The 8,815-nt window shown below is 35.1% G+C and overlaps 1 protein-coding gene and 1 long non-coding RNA gene across 7 annotated transcripts in view; one reads left to right on the plus strand and one right to left on the minus strand.

Annotated features, from left to right (window-relative positions):
- Positions 1 to 8,034, minus strand: part of LOC126923561 (QRFP-like peptide receptor) — an 84,231-nt gene extending 76,197 nt beyond the window's left edge. For 3 of the 6 annotated variants that reach the window (XM_050737141.1, XM_050737138.1, XM_050737139.1), the window contains exon 1: positions 7,827 to 7,996. The gene's annotated coding sequence lies outside the window, so the exon portion shown is untranslated. Of the gene's footprint in view, positions 1 to 7,826 lie in introns of all 6 variants that reach the window. The other 3 variants (XM_050737135.1, XM_050737137.1, XM_050737136.1) reach the window with 2 other exon arrangements.
- Positions 1,348 to 8,501, plus strand: LOC126923575 (uncharacterized). The gene is made up of 2 exons (XR_007713223.1): positions 1,348 to 1,610; positions 7,996 to 8,501. It is a non-coding gene; the product is annotated as an uncharacterized LOC126923575 (long non-coding RNA).
- Positions 8,502 to 8,815: the final 314 nt, after the last annotated feature.

Consider the following 8,815-nt stretch of genomic DNA (forward strand, 5'->3'; position numbering starts at 1 on the left):
AAAATTGAGAAACGCGAGGGACACGTTGAATAGAGAATTTTTTGAAGCATCAGGTCACCATCTATCATGAGTGTAACGACTAATCATGATTCAAGGTAGAAGAAAAAAGATTTCTATAATTTTTCCAAGCCATCAAACAACAATCAGTTTGATTATGCAATTATCAAATAATTATACACGTGAGACTTCTGTAAAAAAATTTTACGCGTTAATAAAAGGTAAATTAATGGAAAAAAATGAATGGGTGATTCGTCATATATAAAAATAATTATTACCAGAGAATATAAGTGGAAATAGCAGGTAATTATGCGAAAGAAACTATAATTTCAATGGACAACTGTCTTACATTAGTAAATCAAATAGAAACGATAATTGTGGTAGTTCGATATGCGTGGATCAGGTTAATTGAAAATTGGCACGCCATTTAAAAGGTATTAGAGATAATTTTATAACAATTCGGTTGGTGTGAAGTTTTACAGGATTTTCTCGCTTAAACGCTTAATCGACACATCGTGGTCCACGTGAAACTCACACGAATTTCGATTTAACTCTGAAACTTCCTCGTCGCTAAAACGAACAATTTTCGAATCGAATTCAACTTAATTGTCTTTCATTTAACGCGTGCCCAGTTTCATTCAGAGTTTCGAATTTAAGATAGCGAATGGCATAAAGAGTTCGATGTAGTAAACGGAACAGAGATAGACGCTAAGAATTCGTTGCGAGACTACTTTAACGATGGAAACGTCTCGTGGCGACGCGTTTACTTTTGACAGAAGTTAAATTGATTCGTTAATCACTTCGTTTTAATTCGATCTCGCCTCTTTCCCATCTTTTATGTATTTACGTTAATCAAAACATTATTAAATCAAGAACTGTAATCTTTCGTTTACTGTCATTAATTTTAACGACACATTAATCAATGTTAAACCAACTTTCCACATGCGCGTGCCAATTAAAATTTCGCTGGATTAAAAATTTTGATCGTCTGCACCCTTCGTGCATTGTCACTAACTTCAACCGTGGATTGTACTGTAAATTACACTCACAGATGCCTCTACTTTTTCTTTCTCTACGAGACTAAGTTACTTAAAATTTTGCTAAGAGTAAAAATGTTAACATCCCGTGCTACAAATATTTACTCCAATTAAACCTTAAATTAGACTGGGGATGAAACGTTCCAGAAATTCTCCTAAAAGTACAGCCCACTGCCAACATTTATTTTCCCAATTCTAAAAAAATTAAACTGTCTAAAAACTGCTTACAAATCATACCAGATCACCAGTACCTAAAATACGCGAAAATACGCTTAATATTGCACACAAGCGGAGACCGTCTGTCACTAGAAGATAGATGCAAAATGAAAAGAGAAAACGGCTGGTTTCTTCGTCCTGAAGATGCGCGTCGGTGTCGATAGTGGACGGGCTTCTTGCCAAGCGAGTGCGAATTTCTTGGCTTAGAAGCGAATTTTCGATGACAAGAGTAGCCTGTTGGCGTAATGACGCCTTTTTCGACCAGTTTGATCTCAGTGTCCGACAGCCTGTGACAAATTACGAATCGATCGACAGATATAGAGGAGCTAATGACGCTGGATCCGTCGGATGGAGCAATTCGTACGTACTTTCCATCGACCGTTATCTGACGATAGTTGCGTAATTATTATAACAATTTCTAAACAGCATTTGCTTACGTTATCGATAAGAGAATTGCGCAATCCGCACCATATTAAAATCGCGTTTCCAACTTTCCTTCGTTCGCAGGCCTCGCGATACACTACAACTAGTCTGCAGATATTTATGCAAATCCGTGTTTTTATGAATACAAATAAAGAAATGCGACCTCGGCAGAAATATGTTTTACGATTGTAAATAGCGCGACGATTACGAGGAATTTATGGGATTTATGAAAATATACTTAAAGGATCAATAGCGGTCTTCTAGACTAGAAACGCGTTCAATGCATGATGCATCTGCTTGATACTATATTGACATATTGATGTATGGTATGATATTGGTAGACCGCTGATGTTTATGTAATTTCATAGTTTTACACGCATCGCTAAAGATATAGATTCTAAATAAAAATTTATCTCATTTACTCAATATCGTAATAGACGAAATACTCTAAATGTCTTAAATATCTTTCGCACGATATATATGCGTTCTGTGCATTTTGATACCTTCAAACGTCGCATAAACGCGTAAAAATCCGCGGTCTAATTATAAGCAGCGAGGCGCGGATTTGTACGCGAGTTGATTTACAAAGAGCGCGATATTCGATTCCGAACGAAGGTGATCAACGTTAATGGAAAAGGGTTAATTAAACAGCACAGAATAGCAAGAGTTAACGCGTGTAGCGCTACTTCAAAGGCTACAGAAACGAAGTACGAGAGTAGTTTTCAGACGAACTTAATTTGTCCGGCCGTTTGACCGTTCCACGATCAACATCGCCTGAAACTTCCATAACGAAGCACAATTTATGCATCTACGCCATGTGTTGGCAATAAACCAGTATTTATAGGACATGGCAGGGCCAAGTCTTGCCGTAGACCGTACGCACGTAAATTTGCAACGGTGCTTTGCGAAATAACCGTGATAAAGTCAATCATAATATTCTTCAGGGAAAAAATCTCTAGCGTGTACGCTGCTCGAAATAATTGGAAGGTTGTTCTTCCGAATCCCCTCGTTGCGTCTGCATATTCTTTTAATGTTCCTCTTCAAATCAATTTTCATCAACGAATGATATATCGATACATCAATGGTATAGAATTTCTTCGCTTCTGTTTGCTCGATTAGTAGGGAATTTGTTTACAAAAGCCATTTTTGTTCAATAGGAACAGTGTATTTGGCGAACTGGATTCGTATAAACAGATTAAAGCGTTATTGGAATTTAAACTATTGCACAAGCTAAAAGTTTGCGATCATTCTATGCTCCATCAAGATGAGAAACTTACAAGGGACGAGAGTTCCGAAAATCTTGTTGAAAATCTGTGAAAATCCATTTTTGTCTATCGTCGAAATTTTACGGTACTTCTTCTTCGTATTCTTAATTTGTATTCTTATACATAGCTGTAAATGTAATTTGCTCGAAATGCTATTATTTGGTTACTGTAAATTGCAAATGAAACGCTCGATCTCCAAACCGAAAATAAATGACAAACATTTACGCGGAATAAATTAGAGATACGACGTGGAAGAAATAAATTACAAAAAAAAAGAGATATTTATTTCGATATAAATCTTTGAAGTTTGACAATATCGTGGAGGACAGGAGATATTCCGAAATTCCAGAATACTTCGTCAAGAAAAATGTTTGAATGTTCCCAGTTCGGCCTAGTTCTGATATTTAGCTAAAAGACGATCGCACAATGGTGGAAAATACGTGTTCTTCTGATTTATGATTGCCGGACCAGGTACCACACGTGTTCAACCTACACTTACTACGCTAGATTCTATTTACGAGCCTCTGATCGACACGTGCGATCTACCTTTATACCTATCGAGTTTGCCAATAGTAATCGCGGTAAAAACGTATTCGAGAGATTCAACGATCTACAAAAAGTTTCCTGCATCTTTCATGAGACCGATTCCACGCCTTTAACAACAATTAATGACATTTCCAGTTTTTCTATCGTCGACTTCTTTTTGTATTGTCGATCGAGGTTAAAGTTTCAATACGATGATTTATTCTTCCTTTCTCCATTAACTCACAGAACCATGATCTTTCCTAATTTAATCAAAAATTTCGAAATTTCCAATTTCCATGCTATAAAATCATCTTCGTAATCCATCTCATTGTTCGATATTCCTTCGAACCGCAAATTGGTTGTTGCAGAAGTACGATAAATTATTTATCTCGTTATAAATGCTTATAAATGCTTCGGATATTGAAAAACGTTTTATGAACACGAAAATGAAACGACGAAATAGAACGATCCAACTACATAATTACAGCTTTTTGGTCTAGTATACCGTTTTATTTCAAAACGACACTTTTTAATCGACAATTTTATCTGGATATTTCTCTTCGATTACCACGTTTAATGGCCAACTAGAAATAATATTCCTAGGAATATTGAGTTCCGTTATTTGACAGATATTCGCAATAAATGATTCTCTTCCACTTCAATCAGGTATGAAACAGAACATTCCGAGAAGCCTAGTACTTTGTTACCCGAACGCAATCGTCTAACTGTTTCGAACAGTTTCAAGTAGAATCGCGCAACTCGTTAAATAAAAGCTCGTTTCCATGTCTCGATTGACGAGGGAATTGCTCTTGACTCGTCACGGGAAGCGTCGTACGCTACAGACGATAAAGCGATGCTCTCGAGCGATATATTTGCATCGATTACCGAATAACGTGATTCCTATCGGGCAGCAGCGCATCATCAACACCGTGCACACGCAATAAAGCAGGCCGATTTCAAAGTCACGTCGGAGATTTATGAAAAACGAGAGTGGCAAAGCGTGGAAATTTATTTGCCGTCCTACGAGTAAAACGCTAGCAAATAATTTACGTCTCTGCAGAGAAGCTACGCCTAGCTCGCCATATGCATTATTTTCCCATTTATCACATATTCCACGTAACCACGGCCGTTTCCCAATATTCTCTGTACTGTCCGCGTTTACGTTTCCGTAGAGGGGAGACACAAACGAATTCTCAGTACTGCGGAAGACCCAATCAAACGAGGAAGAATCGGAGGGGATGAGATACGCGCGTATTATCGAAAACGCGTAGATCGAATGTCCGTCGAGATATGCACATCGACGACCACCAGGGAATTAATTATACGATTGTGTCATGTGTCCTTGATTTGTTACGTTACGAGTAACTTAATCTATTTTCCACGTTAACCATTGCCCAGTGGAGGTTGGATAATTGGCGACGAGCATCAAATACACACCCTATTTTAATTCGTTCTATGCAAATAAAGCTGAGAAACTATTATGATAGGGATTTGTTATCTTTTAACTTGCTTCTTTCTTTCTTGCTAATCTTTCTTGGGTCTGTACAAGTTGACATGAATTTTATATTTCGACGAATATTACGAGAAGACAGATAGTTGTTAGATATTTGGAAAATAATAAACGTAAAATAAAGATGCACGAGTCAAAGCTGATCGTGCCTTCGCCGTCGGAATTAACCGAAGTGAAACAAATCTGAAGAATCACCAAGAAATTACTAACTTCTTAAGCATTATTATCTTGCTTGGAATTCTAGGTAGCGAAGAATTTTTCCGTCAATTAGTGTAATAAATGTCTCATCGCCTATGTATAACGTATCGGAGACTCGGATCATTCGAGCAACTTTAAAGTTAATTAGGCGTGGCGGAAAATTTAAAAGTAAAAATATTTTATTCTTGAGAGGATTAAGCACGAAGATTAAGCAATAGAATACAGAAATTTAGCATGGGAATGAAACCTTTTGCAGACGTTCTTTCCCATGCATCAGCTAATTTAATTAATCTGCTATAATTTCGAAATATAATTAAAATGAAACGGAATTTCCACGATTTAATACAAATAGAATATAAAGTGGTTTGATAAAATAGCAATTTAATAAATGTGATCAAAATTTTAATCGATATTTGATAAGTTTTAAAACTCGATTGAAATTGGGACAGTTTTCACGATGAGTATTGGGAAAGAACGATCAATGGAACTTTATCGAATGAATCTGGTTCGTCTGGTAATCTCTCATTGTGGTTACGGTATTCCACGTGATTAGCTGGCAAAGACAACAAAGCTACGAAGTTCGTACAGGAAACAAAACTCCGAAACAATTTCAATCACGCTTCATCCGAAGCGAACAACAATCATGAGTTTGCCAAAGAGAAACAACAATTTGTAAATATAATCAGAATGCAAATCTAGCGTGCACTAAGTTCTTAGTGTTCGACGAATTAATTTCGATATTCCACAAACTTGCAGACAGCTATAATTTTCTAATGTCTCGTACGACTGATAAGAGATAACGAAAAAGATAGTTTATACAAGATTAAACTCTGAATTGTTGTAAACAGAGCAAGTATTCATATAAGGTATAGAAAACATGCATTTATAGATAAAAAAAAAAAAAGAAAAGGAGGAGAATATTAAAATAACAAGATACGAAAAATTATTCAAACATCGATATCTAGGAAATACAAAATAGTATTAATAGGACAATGATAGGATAGAAAACGTACTACAAATTCACTCACTATATAGGATGTACGAAACTTCGTACATCCTATATAATTTTTATTAGAATAAAACTGTACTAAATTTCACTGCAAGAATACTAAAGCCTCTTTTATTATTATTTTACATGTTAAGGAATAAATGTGTTATTATACATGATAGTACATGCTTTATTTAAACAAAAATAACATTATTGTAAGGTGTATGAAGATTCTTTTGTAACTGTAAGTAGATGAATATAGAACATGATGCAATACGACATATAACAAGTGATTAAGATATATTATAGCTTTATGCTATAAAACTGGGTCATCCTGACGCAAGGATTATGAAGTAAATAAAACTGTAGTAATAATACTTTAAGAGAACATAAAAGAAATATGATATAGTAGTAGTAAAATAATATATGTATCATATTTTCTCTCCCTTTTTGATATTATCTTAAAGTGAAAAGGAAATGTAATAATAATTTATACCGTGGTGATCGCTCAAGTGTACAGAGTTTGAATGTTTTCGTCTTTTATTCCTTTCCATCTTAATCTGGAACTTACTCGACTCCACTCCATCACGCTATTTTATTTACATTCGTATAATAATATACACAAGCGTGTATCCATCAAGCGTAACTCCAATGTCAAATACGCACAAAACCCGCCCTGTTTTTCTAAAGTTCTTATTCGCGAACCGTGCCTCGAGCATTATTACACCCTTGAAAAAAAAAAAATCTTTTCTCGGCGACCTCGAGCTTCTGAGAACGCCAGATGGCTAACGCGGTTTCATGAAATTTCTCTCGTTTAGTGGTGTGAAAATAAAACGAAATCTTCGAAAAAAAGAGAATACAACATACGTTTGACGTTAAAAACTCAGGGTGTTTCATTAACTAAATTTAACACACACGACTTCTAATTGGAGATAATTCGATAGAAATCTAATGATCCTAAAGATAATTATTATATACTTACTTTATAAATTACTCTTAAAGTGTCTCGGGCCACCGATATTGTACGAGCCACTAATTAATTAAAGCAGGAAATTTCTAGCTAGATACTAATAACACGTAATCGCGAAATAATCGGTTTGGCGGTTATATCGCGAAAATTCTCAGAAATCGAAAGTAACAGCGTATATCAAATTTCACGTGTTAACATCCCCTACAGCTATTAAAAGCTTTATCCTGACATCTTGACGTTAAAATGGTCGAAAAGCTTTCACGCCATAAAAGTCAATCCACAGATATCACACTATGTAAAAATCTTTCAAGCTGAAAAACTGCGAAATTATATAGACTACGTGGTAAACAGCCAATAATGGTTACCAATAAATTATCACTAAACTGACGTCGTTCTGTCAATTCGTATTTTTGAGGATGTAATTAAAAGAGGTAGATTCTCGTTAGAAAATGTTTTTACTTATCAAGTATTATAGAATGCACTATACGTTGAATATTTTCTATGTACAGTCTGTGCTACAATTCTACACATTCTATGTACAATTCTACACTTTCATATTTCCTACAAATGCGTAAAAAACCTAACCCCAATCTAATCATCAGTAACAAGTTATGATATGAACTTTAATAGTTAATGTTTAAATTAAATGCTGATTATTTAATATAATCAAAAATGGTTCGTTTACTTTAGAAAGTACCTTGGTAAAATAGCGGAGAAAATAACTAAACGACGCTTTGACATACTGCACAACGTTGTCTGCTGTCACAGCTTGAAATCACTTACTAAATTCTTGTCGTTTATCGTTCAAGAATCACGAAAGAAAGTTCGAAATTCAATGACAATCACGTCACGATGCTTCTTCACAGAGCGGTATCTATAAACTGAAAGCCGGACGAAACCACGCGAGTGCGACCACGAAACTACCCGCCAACCCGACTTACCCCGAACGAGAGCGAAAGCTTACGAACGCCGAACGAAGACAGCCGATGCTTTTCGTAACACTCGAACCAAGCCTCGTGTGATCTGAAATTAACAAAAGAGAAATGAACAAATAAAGAACATTAATATTCGAAAATAACGATTGTCTTTGCAATGATTCTTTAAATTATCGACCATCTAAATTCCAATTGTCATTGTAATGATGAAATTCGAAATCGTTTATTATCAACTGTTTTACTAAATGTATCTGATTATTACATGATATAAGATTTTATGAAATAAATAGTTAAAGAAACGATAATTTTAAAATTTTAGTAATGTTATATATAACATTATTAAGCTAAAAATATAAATAACCCTACAATGCTACTATGTTATCAAACTACCTCCGAACTTGATACGGTTTTGGAAATATATAATTTCGAAAAACAAATACTCTCACTCCTACTTCATTTTTACCTTCCTTCCCTAATATATCCTTTCCAAAATTCACCTCAAAGGAAAAATTCGTCAAAAAACATTGACAAGAAGGATTTATAATACAATAGCGGGATTCTAATCTTAATCATGCGTTCTTAAAAAAGCAAACTATTGTTGTAAGACTTCTCACCTCATTTTTTATCACAGCGCTAAACTTTTATTTGGCAATAAATTAGCAACACGTCTCTTTTGTTTTGAAATAAGATTGTTTTCTCTTTGGAAAGATTCAGATCGGTGACCAGAGTGGAAATGGTGCAAGTGATACAA

This window comes from Bombus affinis, chromosome 13 (genome assembly GCF_024516045.1).
Source record: "Bombus affinis isolate iyBomAffi1 chromosome 13, iyBomAffi1.2, whole genome shotgun sequence".
Classification (NCBI taxonomy): domain Eukaryota; kingdom Metazoa; phylum Arthropoda; class Insecta; order Hymenoptera; family Apidae; genus Bombus; species Bombus affinis.